This window comes from Hypanus sabinus, chromosome 4 (assembly GCF_030144855.1).
Source record: "Hypanus sabinus isolate sHypSab1 chromosome 4, sHypSab1.hap1, whole genome shotgun sequence".
In the NCBI taxonomy this organism is placed as follows: domain Eukaryota; kingdom Metazoa; phylum Chordata; class Chondrichthyes; order Myliobatiformes; family Dasyatidae; genus Hypanus; species Hypanus sabinus.
Window position 1 is genome coordinate 68351506 of NC_082709.1, and position 21579 is coordinate 68373084.

At 40.4% G+C, this 21579-nt stretch overlaps 1 protein-coding gene across 1 annotated transcript in view; it reads left to right on the forward strand.

Moving 5' to 3' along the window:
- The window catches only part of bard1 (BRCA1 associated RING domain 1), a 249638-nt gene that overhangs the window by 224361 nt on the left and 3698 nt on the right, over positions 1–21579 (forward strand). The window lies entirely within an intron of this gene.

Genomic DNA, 21579 nt, shown 5'->3' on the forward strand with positions numbered 1-21579 from the left:
AATGTACTTTGAATCTTTAATTAGTCATTAAGTAGTATACATCCCTGAAATTTGTCTTCCCATAGACAGCCACAAAGCAAAGAAACACCATGGAACCCATTCAAAGAAAACATCAAACACCCGATGTGTGGGGAAAAAAAAGAACAAATCGCGCTAACGGCAAAAAGTGAGCAAAAGACACACAGAATATTAACAGCAACCACAAAGCTTTTGAAACAGTCCAGGAATGTTCAGTCAATTCAGTTCAGTTCAATTTAGCGCTGTCGTTCATTGACTGCAGGCCAGAGAGCCAGTCCACCCCAATCAAAATCACATGAAATAGCAATACAAAAGGAACAGCCAGAAACAAATATACTGTGAATTGCAGAGTCCAATTCACAAACCGCATTGATTAAGCCTTGCCGAAGACCGAAGACCCGCTTACCTTCTGCTCTCTTCCTTGTTGATTTCAATCTTGCTTGAAGCTTTAATCGGCAAGAAGGACTCAATAATGGGCTAGTACCCCGTCTCCAGGTTTCCAGGCCTCTCAGCCGCACACTCCACTCCAAACCTCTCTGAACTCCCTCAGCAAAGCGCCAGATCGACGCGAAAAAGTAAATCATCAAAGTGTAAATCACACGTTCCAATAGCATGCAGCTTAGTAGTAGAATCATGTTTGAAAGAAGTAAAAGAAATAGTTTTGTGTACTGTCTGAAGACCATCACCATTGGTTGCATTGTCCGCTGACGCTATCTTCTTCAATTACCAAGGACTTTTCATGGATCCTCTTGGCTTTCTTAATTCCCTTCTTGAATGCTTTTCTAGCTTCTTTAAAATTTTCAGGGCTTTGTTTGATTCTAGCTTCCTAAGCTTTACAAAAGAAAAAGAAAATAATAAATAAGTAAACAAACAATAAATGTTGAGAATATGAGATGAAGATTCATTGAACGTGATTCCATAATTTGTGGGAACAGTTCAGTGATAGGGCAAGTGAAGTGGAGTGAGGTTTGCCCTTGTGGTTCAAGAGAGTTGAGGGGTATTAACTGTTTTTGAACATGCTGGGATGAGTCCTGAAGCTTCCGTACCAGCTTCCTGATGACAGCAGCAAGAAGAGTGTATGGCCTGGGTGGTGGGGTTCCTTGATAATGAATGCTGCTTTCCTGTGATGGATTGGGCCATATCCACTACCTTTTGAGGATTTTCCATTCAAGAGCATTGGTATTTCCATACCAGTGTGTGATGCAGCCAGTCAATATACTCTTCACCATACATCTATGAAAGTTTTTCAAAGTTTTAGAGGTCATGCTGAATCTTCACAAACTTCTAAAGAAGTAAAGGCACTATCGTGCCTCTGAAATGATAACACTAAGGAATTTAAAGTTGCTGACCCATCTCTGATCCCCCGATGAGGACTGGCTTATGAACCTCCAGCTTCTTCCTCTTGAAGTGTTCATGTAGCACCAGGGACCTGGAGGAACGTTGTTTCGTTTTTACTGTGTTCTGTACCAGCAGTTTATGGTCGAAATGACAATAGACTTGACTTGATGTTGAGTGAGAGGTTGGTGTTGTGGCACCACTCAGCCAGATTTTAATTTCCCGCTGTATGTTGATTCATTACCACCTTGATTCAGCAGCAATAGTGGTGTCGTCCGCAAACTTAAATATGCCTGCACTGTCTTGTGCACTTTATGCAGTCCTTTGTAGGTCTGTAGTCTAGTGTAATTTTTGTATTGTTTCATGTAGCACCATGGTCCTGAAAATGTCTTGTTTTTACTGTGTACTGTACTAGCAATTATGGTCGAAATGACAATAAAAAGTGACTTGACTTGATTTGACTTGATATAGCATTGCAGCTCTGCTTAGCCCCATAGACATAAGTATAAATCATGTAGAGCAGGGAGCTAAGAACACAACCTGATGCATCTGTGGTGATGAAAATTTTGGAGATGTTGTTGCTAATCCGAACTGACTGGTGTCTGCATGTGAGAAATTTGAGGATCAGATTGTACAAGGAGGTATTGATGTCAATGTCTAAAAAGCTTATTGATTAGTTTTGAGAGATTGATAGCATTGAAAGCTGAGCAATGGTCGATAAAGAGCATCCTGGTGTGTGCACCTTTTCTATCCAGATGTTCCAGGTGTGAGTGAAGAGCCAATGAAATAACATCTCCAGTGGACCTGTTGTAACAATAGGCAAATTGGAGTGGATCCAAGTCACTTCTCAAGCAGTAGTTAATATGTTTCATCACCAACCTCTCAAAGCACTTCATCACAGTGGATATAAGTGCTACTGGACGATTATCATTGAGGCAGGTTACCACATTCTTCTTGGGCCCCTGCATAATTGAAGCCTGCTTGAAGCAGGTGGGTACCTTAGACTGCCAAAACGAGAGGTTAAGGTTATCAGTGAACACTGCGGTCTGGGCTGGTTGTTCTCCGTGGGTTCACCCTCCTGCAGGATACTCTCGCGTTGATGTCAGATACTGAAATCACAGCATCATTGGGCACTATTGGAGTTTCTGAAGGTTCCTGCAGGCTTTGGTGGTTAAAGCAAGCATAGAAAACATTGAGCTCATCTGGGAGGTGATAGCATTCAAGCCCAGCTGTCGAAACTTGTGATTCAAGTTTGATCTGGATTGCCACTTCACATGTGAGATGGCTTTCTAGAGATCTGGACCTCTTGTATCTTACTTGGTAGCCAGACCTGAAAGCAACTGTTCTGTCCCTCAGCAGATTGCAGATCTTTTGGTTCATCCAGGGCTTTCAGAAAGTTAAAGTGAGAAGTCAAGGTAACAGCATAATGTTTGTTATGATCAACAGTCAACAAAGAGGACTTGCATTTAAATGAACTATCGGTGCTTAAAAGTGACAGAAACAATGATGATTGGGGGCGGATTCATCCTTGTAGGATTCCATGCAGGAAATGTGGCTGCAGGTTAAGGACACAAGTGTGTTTAAGGAAACAATGTTTTAAACTCCCAGTACTGACTATCTTGCTGGCGAACATGCAGTCTGGTGAATAAAATCAGTGATCTCAGTGCTACGGTGATGAATCAGGGGGACATTAGGACCGCATGTCCTTTGTTATTATCTTGGGGGATTTTAGCCAGGCTAGTCTGAAAAAATTACTAAGCTATTGCCATCAACAGATCACTTGCAATACTAGAGGAAACAACACACTGGACCATTGTTACACTACCATCAAGAGTGCCTACCGTGCTATTCCACACCCTCACTTCGCGAAGTCTGATGACCTGGTTGTACTTCTACTCCCTGAGTATAGGCAGAGACTGAAGACTGCAACACCAGTAGTGAGGGCCAAGGAAGTAAGGACAAGGGAAACACAGGAGCACCTACAGGACTGCTTTGAATTAATGGACTGGACTGTATTCAAGGATTCATCTTCAAACCAGAATGAGTATGCTGCAGTTGTTATCGACTTCATTAAAACCTGTGTGGATGAGTGTGTGCCTACGAAGACTTACTGTACATTCCCAAACCAAAAGCCATGGATGAACCAGAAGGTACGTCATCTGCTGAAGGCTAGATCTGTGGCATCCAAGTCTGTCGACCCAGGCCTGTAGCAGAAAACCAGGTATGATTTGCGGAGGGCTATTTCAAGGGCAAAGAGACAATCTTGAATGAGATTGGATGCGACATCGGATGTACAACAACTGGCAGGGTTTGCCACACATTACTTCCTACAAAGCGAAATCCAATAGCATGAATGGCAGCAATGCTTCACTACCAGATGAACTCAATGCCTTCTATGCACGCTTTGAAAAGGAGAATATAACTACAACTGTGAAGATCCCTGCTGCACCCAATAACCCTGTGATCTCTGTCTCAGAGGCCAATGTTAGGCTGTCTTTGCAGAGAGTGAACCCTCGCAAGGCGGAAGGTCCCAATGGTGGACCTGGTAAGGCTCTGAAAACCTGTGCCAACCAACCAGCGGAAGTATTCAAGGACATATCAACCTCTCACTACTATAGGTGGAAGTTCCCACTTGCTTCAAAAAGCAACAATTATACCAGTGCCTAAGAAAAATAATGTGAGCTGCCTTAATGACTATTGCCTGGTAGCACTCACATCTACAGTGATGAAATGCTTTGAGAGGTTGGTCATGACTAGACTGAACTCTTGTCTCAGCAAGGACCTGGATCCATTACAATTTGCCTTTCACCACCAAAGGTCAACAGCAGATGCAATCTCAATGGCTCTTCACACGGCTTTAGACCACCAGGACAACATAAACATCTACGTCAGGATATAGTTCATCGACTATAGCTCAGCATTTAATACCATCATTCCCACAATCCTGATTGAAAAGTTACAGAACCTGGGCCTCTGTACCCCCCCCTGAAATTGAATCCTCAACTTCCTAACTGGAAGACCTTAATCTGTACAGATGGTTGATAACATCTCCTCCTCGCTGACTATCAACCCTAGTGCACCTCAGGGGTGTGCTTAGCCCACTGCTCTATTCTCTATATACCCATGACTGTGAGGCTAGGCATAGCTCAAATACCATCTATAAATTTGCTGATGATACAATCATTGTTGGTAGAATCTCAGATGGTGACGAGAGGGCATACAGGAGCGAGATATGCCAACTGGAGGAGTGGTGTCACAGCAACAAAACTGGCACTCAATATCAGTAAAACAAAAGAACTGATTGTGGACTTCAGGAAGGATAAGACGAAGGAACCAATCCTTCATAGAGGGATCAAAAGTGGAGAGAGCGAGCATTTTCAAGTTCCTGGGTGTCGAGATCTCTGAGGACCTAACCTGATCCCAACATATTAATGCAGTTGTAAAGAGGACAAGACAGCAACTATACTTCATTAGGAGTTTGAAGAGATTTGGTATGTCAACAAATACACTCAAAAACTTCTAAAGATGTACCGTGGAGAGCATTCTGACAGGCTGTATCACTCTCTGGTATGGGGGGGGGGGGGGGGGACTACTGCATAGGACCAAAAGAAGCTGCAGAGGGTTGTAAATTTAGTCGGCTCCATCTTGGATACTAGCCTACAAAGTATTCAGGATGTCTTCAAGGAGTGGTATCTCAGAAAGGCAGCACCATTATTGAGGACCTCCTGCACTCAGAGCATGCTCTTTTCTCATTGTTACCATCAGGTAGGAGGTACAGAAGCCTGAAGGCACATACTCAGTGATTCAGGAATAGCTTCTTCCCCTCTGCCATCAGATTTCTAAATGGACATTGAACCCTTGAACACTACCTCACCTTTTTAATATGTATTATTTATGTTTTTTGCACGATTTTTAATCTATTCAATATATATATATATTGTAATTGATTTACTTCTTTATTTATTATTATTTCTATTTTTTTGTTCTATATTATGTATTGCATTGAACTGCTGCTGCTAAGTTAACAAATTTCACGACATCTGTCGGTGATAATAAGCCTGATTCTGAACCACAAGAATGCTTTTTTTGGGGAAACTAGATTGAAATGCATCTAAATGAGTAGTGTTAGACCTTTAAATAAATATTCCATATTTCTTAGTTTTCTATTGGCAACAGTAAGTAAATAATTTACCAGATTGAAAGACAAAGCTTAAGATTGCAAAAGTTGTCCTTGGGCTGAAGACAGGGCAAATTTTGTAAATTAACAAAGGATGATTGCAATAATTGCTAAGGGTAAAAAGCAAGATATGACAATAACAAGCAAGCAATATTAAAACAGTTTGTAAGAACCTCTGCACATATGTAATAAGGGAGGGAATTGTAGAAGTAAATTATCATTTAAAAGCTGAAATGAAATCTTACAATCCAATGTACTGTATAGGTTTAACAAATGTTCTCCATCTGTCTTTGAAGTAGGAAATACTAAAGGTCCTCCACAATGATTCCTTGTGTATGAGAAAAGATTGATCAGAATGGGCCTAACCTTTAGAGTTTGGAGAAATGAGGAATAAATATATTGAAACACAAAATATTCTAAGTGGGTTTGACAAGATAGATGTTGAGGGCCATATTTACGTAACATAATCTCTCGGGAAAAGTAATTAGCCACAATATTGAGAAGGGGGCTGTGAACTTTAGAACGCTCTACCTCAGAATTTTACCTCAGAAAATTACTCTACCTGAGTAATTTGCTAAGATTTGCTCAGAGGTTCTCAATGGATTGCTAGAATGACACAGAATTGGGGCAACAGCAATGGTTGTGGTTGGTGGCCTCAGCAGCAAGTAAGAACGTGGAGCTTAGTCCTCTGTTTATAGAATGGGTCTCAGATGACTTGTGACCACATTCAGGATTGGGTCATTGATGATTCATGGGGCAGGAGTGAAGTGGAAGGGTTGGTGTCAGAGATTGACAAGATTGTATGGTTGTGGTGTTGAGAAGTTGACCAGTTGTGGTGCTTTGGAATAGGAGACTGATAGTTTGGATGGAGAACCCAGATATTTGGATGTGGTATGATGAAGAAGTTAGTTGATCAGCATTTTGGGAAGTTTGATGTGATGGTTTGATAGGGGTGCTTTGGGGTTTAACACTGCTTGGATGGTGTGTTTTTAGGATTCAGAGCAAGCTTAGTTTTGGAGATTGTGCAGAGTGTAGGGAGGAGCAGTTATAAAAGAATAGTAGGTGAGTAATTGATCCAGTGCTGTGGTGGTAAATTCCACTTGTTCTTGGAGTGATTGGCAATTGTCTAAGGCAACATGATCCAAGTTCTTTCACTGTACTACAAAGTCAGTTATGCAGGGGCAAATTATCCACTTCGCCTTGACATTCAGTAGGATTAATAGCACTTTGTTCCCCACCTTCAACATCCTAGGTTTTCCATTCTTCAGAAACTCTACTGGGCCAGTAAATAACTCCATCCGGTATGCCCTTTTGCACAAATTGCCTCAAGATAGAAGAGTAACTCGTGCTTGGAAATGATCAGGTGTATTTCCAGAGAGATAAGAAATAATTTTGAAATTGGGTTATTAATGTATTTCAGTCTCGGTAAAGTAGATTTTCAGTTGTAGAACATGAAAACTTATAAAATTAAATTCTTAGGCTAGTAAGTTTAAAGCTGAAGTAAATTTTTGGATTATAAGGAAATTAGCAGTAAAGTTGAGCGAGAACATATTAATCCAAAGATCAGATCAGCCATGATCATTTTTAAGGAAAGAACAAATTTGAGGGACTGGTTTGAAAATTAAAAAGGCAATACATTTTTACCATCATTATTCAAAAATAATTACACATTAATGCAGAAAAATCCAGATTTTTGAATAAGGGAAGTAATTCTGTGTTTTTTTTTCTCAATCTTCTCGGGGGTGGGGAGGGTTTGGAGGTCAATGTTCCTGGTCCGTTTTGCTTTGTTTTTGTGCAGGAGGAGGGACTTGGGAGTTAATGATCGTGCTGCTCTTCTTTTTTGGTTTCATGGCTACCCAGAGAATTGAAGAATTTCAGTGTTGTATACTTCGATAATAGAGGAACCTTTGAACTTTTGAATCTTGGTGTTAGACCCTATGGAACATCAGTTCAAGAGCTGCCATTAACCATAGTTTGAGCGATGTGCAGAAATGAATATTAAAGTTTTTTGGTAATTCAAGCTCATTTCACTGCTAAGGTTACAAAGAAATGGCATCATTTAAAGAAGTAAACTATTAGTCCAACTGTGTTGTAAACCCCAAAGAATCCACTGACTTCAGCTATAGTAGCGCACAGAGGCCTGAATAAAGACTGCATCGGTCCAGTGACACATTCTAATTAGCTGTGGAAAATTCATCATGAATCAGAGCTGGTGCTGGACGAAAAGTAGCTAGCAGACCAACAGCCCAAGGGACTTGGGCTATCGTGCAATAGGCAGATGAATAGGGAAGGTTAAACATGCGTGTTATCAGCCACTGGAAGGAGGTATATTGTGGTAATGAGTGTTTCTCAATATATTCGTAAAGGAACCCCCTAAATTATAGTCCCCAAAAATTACCATGTGACTTTATGACACTGTTCTGAATTTTACTCATCAGTAAATGATTCCCTGACCCCGTAACTCAGAATCTCCACTGCAAAATTCTTGCATTTCCTGATGAGTGGCAACTTGTTTAGGCAACTTTTTCTATAGATCAGCTCCTCTGTGCTAGTATAAACATTGTTCATAATCTTGAATCCTTTGGACATCAGTCAGGGAGGGGGACTGTTGTAGTCACAATAAAACATTCTTAGTTGTTAGACCTAACAGAGAGGTAATTGGACATTCTCCCCATGAGGAGAAGACTGACCTTCCTCCCTCATGAGGTGCCTCTAATATGGTGCCCTTGTTGTAATGGTGCATTAATATAAGTGGAGGAGATTGACTTTAAATGATAATTTTAGTATCCTGTCATATGAACTTTATGATGTGATGGGTGAAGACATGGTTTATTGTCGGTGGAGGTATGAATGGAATGGGTTTATATGATGAGAAACACACAGGAAGTTTTGGAGGAACTCAGCAGGTCAGCCAGCATCTGCATAATCTCTTGTGTTGTATGATGAGCACGATGTGGTCATGTGTTTGGATAATAATGCTCAGCTCATCTTAGCATATTTTATGAGATCATGGAATGTCTTTCAATTTTGTTCCACAGTATTCACTTCTGTAAGAAATAACAGAAATAAAAGGGTCCAATGTTGTTTGTCATATGCATTAATGATCTGGATGATGGGGTGGTAAATTTGATTAGAAAGTATGCAGATGATACTAAGATAGGTGACATTGTGGATAATGAAGTAGGTTTTCAAAGCTTGCAAAGAGATTTAGGCCAGTTAGAAGAGTGGGCTGAAAGATGGCAGATGGAGTTTAATGCTGATAAGTGTGAGGTGCTACATTTTGGTCTGACTAATCAAAATGGGACATACATGGTAAATGGTAGAGCATTGAGGAATGCAGTAGAACAGAGTGATCTAGGAATGATGGTGCATAGTTCCCTGAAGGTGGAATCTCATGTGGATAGGGTGGTGAAGAAAGCTTTTGGTATGCTGGCCTTTATAAATCAGAGCATTGAGTACAGGAGTTGGGATGTAATGTTAAAATTGTACAAGGCATTGGTGAGGCCAAATTTGGAGTATTGTGTACAGTTCTGGTCACCGAATTATAGGGAAGATGTCAACAAAATAGAGAGAGTACAGAGGAGATTTACTAGAATGTTACCTGGGTTTCAGCACCTAAGTTACAAAGAAAGGTTGAACAAGTTAGGTCTTTATTCTTTGGAGTGTAGAAGGTTGAGGGGGAACTTGATAGAGGTATTTAAAATTATGAGGGGGATAGATAGAGTTGACGTGGATGGGCTTTTTCCATTGAGAGTAGGGGAGATTCAAACAAGAGGACATGAGTTGTGAGTTAGGGAGCAAAAGTTTAGGGGTAACATGAGGGGGAACTTCTTTACTCAGAGAGTGGTAGCTGTGTGGAACAAGCTTCCAGTAGAAGTGGTAGAGGCAGGTTCAATATTGTCATTTAAAATAAATGGATAGGTATATGGACAGGAAAGGAATGGAGGGTTATGGACTGAGTGCAGGTCGGTGAGACTAGGTGAGAGTAAGCGTTCAGCATGGATTAGAAGGGCCGAGTTGGCCTTTTTCCATGTTGTAATTGTTATATGGTTATATCTCTCACCAGCCAAGTTCCTGATCTCCTGCCTAAAGACCCAGCTCCTACCATGTATTTCATTATCACCTCTCAAAATCTGAATCAGGAATCCAATAAAAATATTTTTAAAAATAAATTGGAAGTTCAAAATGAGAACAAAAGAGTGAGGTAGTGTTCATGGTTTCGTGGACTGTCGGATATCTGATACCGTAGGGAAGGTACTTCCCTACGTTTAGTGTGTGCCTTCAGACTCCTGTACTCCTTTGTTGATGGTAGTCATGAGAAGAGGGCTGGTCCTGGTTGGTGCTGCCTTCTCCCTTGGAGTAAATCTGGGAACTTTTTCCCTCTTCTCTGCAAGCTTCCCTCTCAGCCTTAATATATTTTTGCTTCTGGCTTGCTGCCATATGCTTTAAGAATTGATACCTTTTTCTTACTAGTCCACAGATAAGTGTTGATATGTTGTACTGAATTGAATGAGATTCAGTACAATGTGTGCTGTGCACTTCTTTCTGAATATGAACTATTGTTTTTTTTTGCGGGGAGTGGACAGGATTTGGTGTTTGGCATTAAGTGCAAAACAAAAAGTTTATTCCATGAAAAATAGGTGAAATCCAACTTCTGGGCAATTGATCTCAACTTGCTACCTTCTGGTACTACTTCTAAAATTGTCATTCTTCTCCATTACAGCAGACTTAAAATTCAATCATGGATTTGACAGAAAAAAGTTCTGTGCTGAAATAAGCTATTTCTTTTAGTCCAGGAGGGATAGTTGCATTAACCAATTCAATTGGCTGATTCATATCAAAAAAAATCAAGGAGCACAGATTCAATTCTCAAAAATATTTGACATTAAAGTGAGAACAGGGAGAATTCAATTTTTTGCTCCATATATTTCAAAGCCAACTTTATTTATCTCTTGAGGGCCTAGACTGTATAAATATGGTAAAGAAATTGTATTTTCTTTGATTTCCCTGGTGGTTGAAACACAAGCAGTTTCTGACTAATGGCATGTGTATTTGTTAATATGCAGGCAGATCTGGAATGATCATTATTTCTTATGGGAACGCTGACATCTAGGTGCAAATTCAATCTTTAGCCAAACAAGTGCCTGATGGTTACTGTCTCCAGTAACCCAGCTTAATGATTAATGATCTTTAATGGCATTACACCAAATATCTATGTGTACCTCTCATCTTCATGTCCATAATTACTTTGCAGTAAAATGTGGTATTCAATTCCCTTCCACCTCTGTTAACAATTCTGGCACCCTTCTGTTGTAGTCATGTGTTTCTTTTTCTCTGTAACCTCCAGTCAAGCCCCTCTAAGTCAGAGTGTTTGTGCATCCAGCACCCTTCCTTCTATTGCAGCATTAGTAGCCAGGCCTTCAGATGTCTTGACTGCACACTTACAAATTCCTGTTCTCTGCATTTCCTTGGAGCCCCACCTATTTAAACCAAGCTTTGATTTGCCATTTAACTATCTCCCCACCTTTGGTTTGATATCCATTTACATCTGAAAATGATTCTGTAAAGCATTTTAAAGTGCTTTTAATGCTTTTTATGAGAGAGCACCAAATATCTGCAAAATACCTGCAGAGGCAATGATGCATGCAAATTACTGAAAATCAGTATATTTGCAGTGGTCTCTAATGGAAATGATAACAAACCCATTCATGTGATTAAATAAGAGCTACCTCCATCTGTTCTTCTCCATAAGTTATTAAACAACTTCAGAATCAATGCCAAATAAAAAATTGTTCTAAGTAATCTGTGCCCTGCTGAGTAAACATTGAGCTATCCTGTATTTTCTTCCTTCTTTCTGCATAGATCCAAATTGTCACAAATGTCCAAAATAACGTTAATGGATGCAATCATTTTCTCCCTCTCAGTTTTGATGGAGTGGAGAAAAATATTTGGATTAAAGAAAATAGATATTTGTCGAAACACACTACTTGTAGCAGAATAAATGAAACATGATGAAGTTTAGTTTTTAACTTGGTGTTTTTAATGTAACAGATGTGGGAATTCTGTTCCATTGTTATTACATTTGTAAAATGACATTTTAATACAATGTACAGTCACTCTGTGCAATCATAATGGTGATAGCTGAGTAATTTCATCATCAGTCATGCTTTTGGACCATACAATTAAATAAGACCCAAAGTAACTGGTATTATTTGTACATAATTTGTATTGTGAGACCATTGTTCACTTACTGCTCGTTCAACTTGTTGGAGATGTGTATTTGAGGAATATTGTAAATATACCGTACTGTGCAAAAGTCTTAGGCAGTCTATATATTTTATATAGTTTCAGACGGCATGGCCTCAACATCATTGAGGCTATCTGGGATTACCTGGAGAGACAGAAACAAGCAGGGTGCTCCAAGATGTTTGAAACAACCCAGCAGCCTATTTTCTCATAAAATAAGATAATTGATGCAGTTTTAAAGGCAAAGGGTGGGTACACCAAATATTGATTTGATTTAGTTTTTTAACTAATTATTGTTCTAAAGTTTGATACTTAGAAACATTTCACTTCATTATTTTGAAAGCATCTTTGCTTTACCCAATTTTTATACATGTACCTAAGACTTTTTACACAGTACTATGTTATTTGATTAAGCAGTCTTCATTGTTTACATAATTCATTACGGGTTATATGTAAAAGTATGTGAATGGCATACATCATTATGCCACCATGTCATATGTATGCACCTCACTAAAATAGAAACAAGTAGACACATTTATCCCCGGCTCTGATTTCCTTTCAAATCATTTTTGGAGTTAGAAAACATAACAACGACCAAGTTTTAAAATGAACCCTGATACTACTAACTACCTATTGAAGAGCCGAGTTATATTTTCTTCGCAAGAGGAGAGAGGTGGTATAAAGAAAAGTGCAGCATGTGTCTTCAGAAAAGAAGAGAGATTATTGAGTGGAACACATCAGGCCAGGCAGCATCTATAGGGAGAAGTACTGTTGACATTTCGGGCCAAGACCCTTCGTCAGGACTAACTGAAAGGAGAGATACTAAGAGATTTGAAAGTAGTGGGGGGAGGGGAAAATGCAAAATGATAGGAGAAGACCGGAGGGGGTGGGATGAAGCTAAGAGCTGGAAAGGTGATTGGTGAAAGTGATACAGAGCTGGAGAAGGGAAAGGATCATGGGACGGGAGGCCTCGGGAGAAAGAAAGGGGGAGGGGGGAGGAGCACCAGAGGGAGATGGAGAACAGGCAGAGTGATGGGCAGAGAGAGAGAGAAAAACAAACAAACAACTAAATATGTCAGGGATGGGGTAAGAAGGGGAGGAGGGGCATTAACGGAAGTTAGAGAAGTCAATGTTCATGCCATCAGGTTGGAGGCTACCCAGCCGGTATATAAGGTGTTGCTCCTCCAACCTGTGTGGCTTCATCTTGACAGTAGAGGAGGCCATGGATAGACATATCAGAGTGGGAATGGGACGTGGAATTAAAATGTGTGGTCACTGGGAGATCCTGTTTTCTCTGGCGGACTGAGCATAGGTGTTGAGCGAAACGGTCTCCCAGTCTGCGTCGGGTCTCACCAATATATAAAAGGCCACACCGGGAGCACCGGATGCAGTATACCACACCAGCCGACTCACAGGTGAAATGTTGCCTCACCTGGAAGGACTGTCTGGGGCCCTGAATGGTGGTGAGGGAGGAAGTGTAAGGGCAGGTGTAGCACTTGTTCCGCTTACAAGGATAAGTGCCAGGAGGGAGATTGGTGGGAAGGGATGCCAAGCACATCTTTCCCTGCTCCCCTCTTTCTGCTTTCCGCAGGGATCGCTCCCTATGTGACTCCCTTGTCCACTCATCCCCCCCATCCCTTCCCACTGATCTGGTCATCCAAAATTGCATAGGCTTTGATGGTCTTGTCTTTGGCTCCCTTAGGGTATATCTTAGTGAGGCAGATCTTTGAGCAAGAGTGGCTTGACTGACCTTGACCGCAAACTTCTGTGCAGCTCGAGCTGACAGCAGTTGTCTTGGAGTGATCCTCTCCCTCCCCGTCTGTCCTCTTGTGAGGGTGAAGGAGCTTTGTCAGTTTGTGGTAACGGGCCGGGATGCATGGCGCCATCGTGATTAGTGCTATTACATTCTGAGCTCTTCACAGGGAACGTACACTCTCTAACGAGGTGAGAGGTAGAGGAACAACATTTAAAACATTTTTTTCTCCTTGAGAAGGGCCATTCTCTCATCAAAGGGTTTTTTTCTAAATGTTCTGCATTTTTTGAGGGGGTGGGGTTTGTTGTGCAATGGACAATTCTTGCTAGGGTCATTGTTAGTTGTAGAGACAGGTTTATTGATGTTAAAATTATTCGAAGTGGATTTGACTGGCTTGGTGTGAATTGTATTGCTACCTTGACTCATGAAGCTAGGGTCGTTTCGCTTCTTCGCCACCTTGCACAGAAACCTAGTGAAATACTTAAAGGGAGGAAATCGACCACCATTCTCTTCCTTGTACTCTGAGCCAACGGACACCCACCTCTCCTGCAGCCCAAATGGAAGTTTGTCCATGGTTGGTCTAATTCCATTTGGAATATCTAGATGGCCAGTTAAATAGCCATCTTCTTTAGCGCCTTCAATCTCCATGAGTAGATCTCCAAGCTCTCTTAGCTTAATGTGGTCCTTGGCTGACACCCTAAGAGAATTTTCCAGACATCGAAATAGTGCCGTTTCAATAATTTCAGGGGCCGCATAGCACTCCCGAAGTCTCTCCCATGCTTTGCGTAAGGCTAGCTTGGGGTTGTTGATGTACACTGAACGTATGCGTCTCACCTGCTTGCATGATTCTTTTCCCAGCCATTTTGTCATAAGATCCTACTCTTGGGTTGCTTCGAGCTGGACTCCACCAGTAGCGTTGGCGAATAAGGAGTACCATGCACGGTAACTTTCGGGCTTATCGTCAAGCTGGTATAGTCCTGAAGTGACGAGATCTTGTCGTGCTAAATACTGTGCCATGGGTTCAACTGCCAGTGGCATGTTGGCGGGCATATGACTGAGCGTGTACGTTCTTTATGGGACTTGCTGTTCTGACTTCAGCCTTTGCCTCTTCTCTCGCCAAATCTGGTAAGTTTGGTGTCGAGAAGTATTTGTCATCAGCCCTTTCATTCTTGAGTTTGTTGCAAAGTTGCAAGGGTAAGTTGTCTTCCTCAGCTGGATGCAATGCAATTGGGCTTCTCTTTGACTCCTCATGAAATGGGACATTAGCATATAGAACATGCATTTCTTCAGCGCTTTCTAATATTTCTGCTTCCACACCGGCAGCTTCGGCTTCTCAGCGTAGAGTCAGCACTTCTAACTCTTTTTCTATCCTTACCTTTGCCAACTGGTTTTCGGCTTCTCTGGCAGCCTCTTCCATTTTCAGTTTTGCTTCCTGTTCAGCGTATGACGCTCGCACTTTGGCGGTCTCTTCTTTAGCTCTTGCGTGGGCAGCCTCATTTGCTGATGCCCTACTGCTCTTGGCACTGAATGGCATCAACTTAACGCTTGATTGCATGACCATTGTACCATTTGTTGAAACACCTGGTAATGCCGCCTTTTCACTATAGTGTTCTCATGCAGGTGTAGAAACTCTGAACTAAACACCAAGTTAAACTGTAGTCAATGAGGGCACAATCGCAGTAAGATTAATCATTTACTGTTCACTCTTCCACATTAACGTATGGTAGAAACTGTTGACAAAACAATACAAAATATATACAGTAGTTGTTTCCTTCTTGGCATCACATTTACATCATAAATTCTTTTAAAAGTAAAACTACAACAAACTATATTACATTAAAGACTTAAAGTACAACATACAGTCAGAATCTGCCTACACCATCAACTGCTTTAAATACACTTCACCACAAACTGTCCAGGAACGCTTTCAATAGCACAAGAAAATAAACTTTATCAACCGTCATTACTTTTAACGGAATCAGTTTTAACATTTTCACTTCAACATATCTCGATTATCTTATGAACTTACGGCGTTGCTTCTATGATGTTTCTTAGTGCGTAACATGTAAAATTCTCTCGCGCTAATTTTGCACACACAAGCCCCCCTCCTTCCTGTTTCTCCAAACCGGTATTTTCCCACAAGGCACTGCAAAACCGGGTGTGACGTCATCGCATGCCGTGATACAACACAGGCAACGAATTTACTTTGAACAACCTTAACTTTAACTAGAAAATAATTGCAAACGAATTACTACAGCGAAAATGTAATAAAGCTAACAAATGCCTTAAGGGCAACAGATCCCATAAGAATGAGAAATCCTCCACAGCGATTAAATCTTTGGGCCTGACTGGGGCAATTTAAAATTTTCTATGCTGTGGATGTCTTTATAGTAGTTATATAGTATATTGTATCCGTGTGTGTGTGTATTGACTAGAGCAATATGTTACATATTTGAGTACAAATGCATTCTATATTGAGAGGGAGATTACAGCTAAGCGTGGAGGAGTGATGTGTATTTAATATTTCAGTAACGTAAATATATTATTTAATTAAGCATTGTTCTTTGTTTACATAATTTAATCTGGGTTATGTGTTAAAGTACGTGAATAGCATATGTCACGTGCACGCCTTGCTAAAGTGAAAATGAAGTAGACATGTTTATCCCTGGCTCTGTGATTTTCTTTCGATTAGTGATTCGAGTTACAAAGCATAACAAGAGAATCCAAAACAGTGGATCATAAAATATCACTAATGGGTAGAGAGAGACATAGAAAGGCACTCTGATGGGATGAGATGAAATCGGATGATAGGACATTCGTTTGAAGCATAAACGTTAGCATTGATCATTTAGGCTGTTGACCACTCATTATTGCTGCCTATTGTGTTTAACATATACATGAATTTTTCATGGAGAAATGAATTTGTATTCTTTAACTATCTGTTAAGAACTGTTTGCAGTTGTCTGTTGAGTCTCTATTTAAATAGCCTCTGTATGCTATGCTTCCTCCAAATCACTAACTGTCACAGCAATGTCAATATTGAAAGTGGAACAAATGTTAGTATTCATTAACTTAAAAAATTTGTCATCATTCATGAGATGTGCTATTAATATTAAGCAGTTAAATCTAGACTGTAACAGATATGTTTGCAATAATCAGTACAATTTATACAAGTATCATAACGGATTCTTGAGGCAAAGCAAAAATTAAGTGCCAAATCATTATATGCATATTTACAGAAGAACATAGTTATGGTGCAGGGTATTTTGTCCCTCTTATTAGGTCTGTTGCACATAGCTGGGTATTGTTTACTTCTCTCAATCACAAGGAGAAGCTTGCAGAATGTGAACTCAAGATGCTGGAAATCTTGAGCAACACCCAAATTGCTGGAGATACTGATGAAATGCCGCAAAACATCAACTGTTTCTTCCCCTTCATAGATGTTGCCAAGCTTGAAAAATGTCTTTCCTTAAAGCTGGTGTGTGCTTTAAGTAGTCTGCAGGAAATAAATCTGGTTCCGTTAGAGAACAAAAATCAGTTGGTGTGAGTAATGACTGTGCTAAACCTCTTTTAAATTTTTCCTTTACTACTTTATTTTCCTCATTGTTTCTCTTTTTGTATACAGAGAATGGACAGTATAGCCCAGTACAGGCTGTTTAGCCCATTATATTGTCCTGATCTTTTAATCTACTCCCAAGATCAATCTAACTATCAGATAGAGGACCAGAATTAAGCCATTTTGCCCATTGAGTCTGCTCCACCATTTCATCCTGGGTGAACCATTTCCCTCTCAGCCCCAGTCTCCTGACTTCTCCCCAGTTCCCTTCATGCCCTGACTAATTAAGAATCTATTAACCTTTACCTTAAATATACCCAATGGCTTAGCCACCACAGTCGCCTGTGGCAACAAATTCCACAGGTTCACTGCTTTCTGGCTAAAGAAATTCCTCCTCATCTCCGTTCTAGATGTATGTTCCTCTGTTCTGAGGCTGTGTCTTCTGGTCTTTGACTCTCCCGCCATAGGATACATCCTCTCTAGATCCACTCTATCAAGGCCTTTCAACATTCGATAAGTTCCAATGAGATCCCCACCACCCCTCAGTTTTTCTGAATTCCAATGTGTACAAGCCAAGAGCCATCAAACATTCCTCATATGATGAGTGTCTCAATCCTGGAATCATTTTTGTGAACCTCCTTTGAACCCTCTCTAATGTCAACACATCCTTTCTTACATAAAAGGCCCAAAACTGCTCACAATTCTCCCAGTGAGGCCTCACCAGTGCCTTATAAAGCCTCAACATTACATCCTTGCTTTTATACTCTAGTCCTCTTGATATGAATGCTATAGTTGCGTTTGCCGTCCTCACTGCCAACTGAACCCACAAATTAACCTTTATGGAATCCTGCACAAGAACTCCCAAGTCCCTTTGCACTTCAAATTTTTGAATTTTCTCTCCATTTAGAAAATGGTTTACACGTTTATTTATTTTACTAAAATGTATGACCATACACTTCCTGACACTGTATACTATCTGCCAATTATTTGCCCATTCCAATCTAAGTCCTTATCTAGTCTCTCTACTTCCACAACACTATCTGCCCCCTCCCACCTATCTTGGTATCATCCACAAACTTGGCCACAAAGCCATCAATTCCGTCATCCAGATAATGACCTGTAACGTAAAAGGAAGTCCTAATACACACCACTGTGGAACACTGTGGCAGCCATCCAGAAAAGGCTCACTTTGTTCCCACTCTTTGCCTTCTGCCAGTCAGACAATGCTAGTGTCTTTCCTGTAAGAGAGTGGGTGCTTAACCAAGACATTATTTTGTAGAATAGCAGAAATTCTCAATGTTCTGCTCAATATTTATCCTTCAGTCAATATAATTTTTTGTATGGAAAAACATATCCTTAATCTTAGTTTGTTGTTTGAATTTCCTCGTGTTTGCTCCTTAATCTTGTGCTTTTTTTTTGATAGCTTGCTGGGCCCAAAATGGCAGTAGCACTTTCTACACTGTGGACTGGCTGCTTACAAGTTAGAGAACTCTGTTAACAAGGCGTCATGGAAGGGAGGATCAATTATTTTGACAGCCTGTTTTATGTTTATAATTGGCATATTATAATTTTAACATAGTTTATAAAATTAATAGAAGCTTTTAATTATTGTAGGAGAGCTAGTCCTATAATGTATTCTTCTTACATATTTTGTATTCATTTTCTATGGGTAGTGATTATTAATCTTGTGCCAAGCTCTGCCTGACCTGCTAAGTATTTCCAGCAATATTTTATCTTTATCTAATTGGCAAAAGACCAGAAGGGGCAAGCAGACATACATCAATGCTTGTGAAACTAGATTCAGAAGGCAATTGTATAAGTACTTGAAGCAGTTTAATGGGCTATGGGGAAAATAAATTAATTGAATAGCTTTCCCAGGAATATCATGGTAGGAAAGGCCATATAGTTGCTTCTGTGCTGTCACTGGTTTTTGAATGTGCGTTGGGATTCATCTCATTGAAGTCAAGATTCTGGGGCATCACATGAACTACCCACATCTAGAGTATTATATTCATTTCTGGTCATTCCATAATAGGAAAGATATTGAGTCTTTGAAAGGGGTGCAGAAGAGGTTTACTGGAGTGGTGCCTGGATTAGAGGGCATGTGTGATAAGGCATAGGTTAGACAAGCTTGGGTTATTTTCTCTGGAACAGGAGAGACCAAGGGGAGATCTGATAGAGGCTATTCATTTATTTTATTTATTTATAAGATTATTAGAGGCATAGATACAGTAGACAGCCAGTATCTTTTTCTCAGGGTCAACTTGCTTAATACCAGAGGGCAGCATTTACGGTAACAAAGGATGTTAGATGAAGGAGATGTGTTGGACATGTTTTTATGCAGAGAGAGTGTGAATGCCTGAAATGTTCTGTCTGGGGTGGTGGTGGGGGTAAATACAATAGGAGCATTCAAAAGGCTCTTCGATAGGCACGTGATTAGAAGAATATGGACATTATGTTGGCAAAAGGATGAGTTTAACTAGGCATTTAATTAGTTTGACACTACATTGTGGGTCAAAAGGTCTGTTCATGTGTAGTACTACAAGTATTTTCAACATATGCCTTGTAAGTTTCACCTAAATCAGGGGCTCCCAATGTTTCTATACCATGGACTACTACCATTAACCAAGGGGTCTGTGGACCCCAGGTTGGGAACCCCTTACCCAGATAATACTGGGCAACTGAAGATCCATTCTGCTTACCATGGAATTATGGGGCACAAGTGATTTTTGGAGTTTAAAACTCTCATAGTGAGACTGCATTTAACTGATAATCACACCACTGATAATCAGTCAGTGCACTAACATTGATGCATTAGTCTCTAATGCAAATGGATAAATTTGGACCCCTTCCATGGCTGTTCTTGCAATGAATTAGCCTTTGCTAGGTCTTGATTAATTCCATTGTTGACATAGCTATTTTTCAAAAAAACTTTAGTGTGTCTAACAGCTGTGGCAAGATATAAAAATCTTGTTCAGCTCTCTGGGGAAATGAAAAGTAATCTAAGTTTTTCTTTACTCAGGAAATCAGATTTTAAGTTGGATTCATTATCCCAACAGATTTCAGGTAAACAATAAAACTGCTGCAAATGTTCAGCATATCTGGCAGCACCTTTGGAACAAAACTCTTCAGGCCAAAGGCCTTTCATCTGGTCAAACAAAGCAACTTGCCCATTAAATGGTTCCCTTTCCATAGATGCTGCCTGAACTGGGCAATAGTTTTCGATTTTTGTTTCTGATTTCTGTTACCTACTTTTTTTTCTATTTTTATTTAGTTTATTTTGAAAAGTTTTTAAGTTATTTTAAATAGAACAGTGATCCAAGCAGTCTCATTCACCCTTCCACCCCCCCCCAAATTCCTGAACCCCTGCAACATACTTTCCCTCACTTGTTTATCAATATTAAATTTACTGATATGCCTTGGCTTCAAATCAGATTCAGATTCAGTTTATTGTCATTCAGAAACCACAAATACAATGCAGTTAAAAAATGAGACAACGTTCTCCGGAATGATATCACAAAAAAGCACAAAACAGACCACACAAGAAAAACCACATAAGGTTGGTAATCCCCAATCCAGAGTCCGGAGAGGCTGCTGCATATCGATATCACGCTACCGTCTTAGCACGTTCCCCAGAAAGGAACTACAAATCCATCAGACAAACCTAAAGCTACAAGACCTACACAAAACCACATAGATTACATATAGTTATAGTTAACATATAGTTTCAACAGTGCAAAGCAATACTGTAATCTGATAAAGAGCAGTCCATGGCACGGTTTAAAAGAAAGTCTCAAAGTCCCAACAGCCCATCATCTCACGCAAACGGTAGAAGGAAGAAAAACTCTTCCTGCCATGAACCTCCAGCGCCACAGCTTGCAGATACAGCACTTTGGGAGCTCCGACCACAGCCAACTCTGAGTCCATTGGAAAACTTCGAGCCTCCGACCAGCCCTCCGACACCGAGCACCATCTCTGCCGAGCACTTCGACCCCGGCACCAGCCGCCAAGCAACAGGCAAAGCCGAGGATTCAGGGCCTTCCTCCCGGAGATTTTTCCAATTGTACAGTAGCAGCGGCAGCGAAACAGGCATTTCGAAAGTTTCACCAGATGTTCCTCTGTGCTTCACACATCCGTCTCCATCAAATCAGGATTGTACACGGCATCCTACTTGACAGATTACAGATATTCATTCCTGGAGTGGCCGCTGCGCGGTGCATCGCACCGCCTTGAGATTTCTTCTCAACTGAAGAATATTATACTTTGCTAATGTTTAAACATACCATTTGATATTTTATACTCTGTTGTTACTTTGATCTTCTTCATTGTACCCCAGGTCAGGTTGTTAGTGATTCACCACATCTTTTTGTTTGTCTTTTTATAGTGAGAATATTGTATATGCCAGCTGGGGGAAAACTATCAGTGTTGCTTTTAGGCAAAAAAAAAAAAAAAAAAAAAAAAAAAAAAATTGTGGTCAGTTCATGATACTGACAT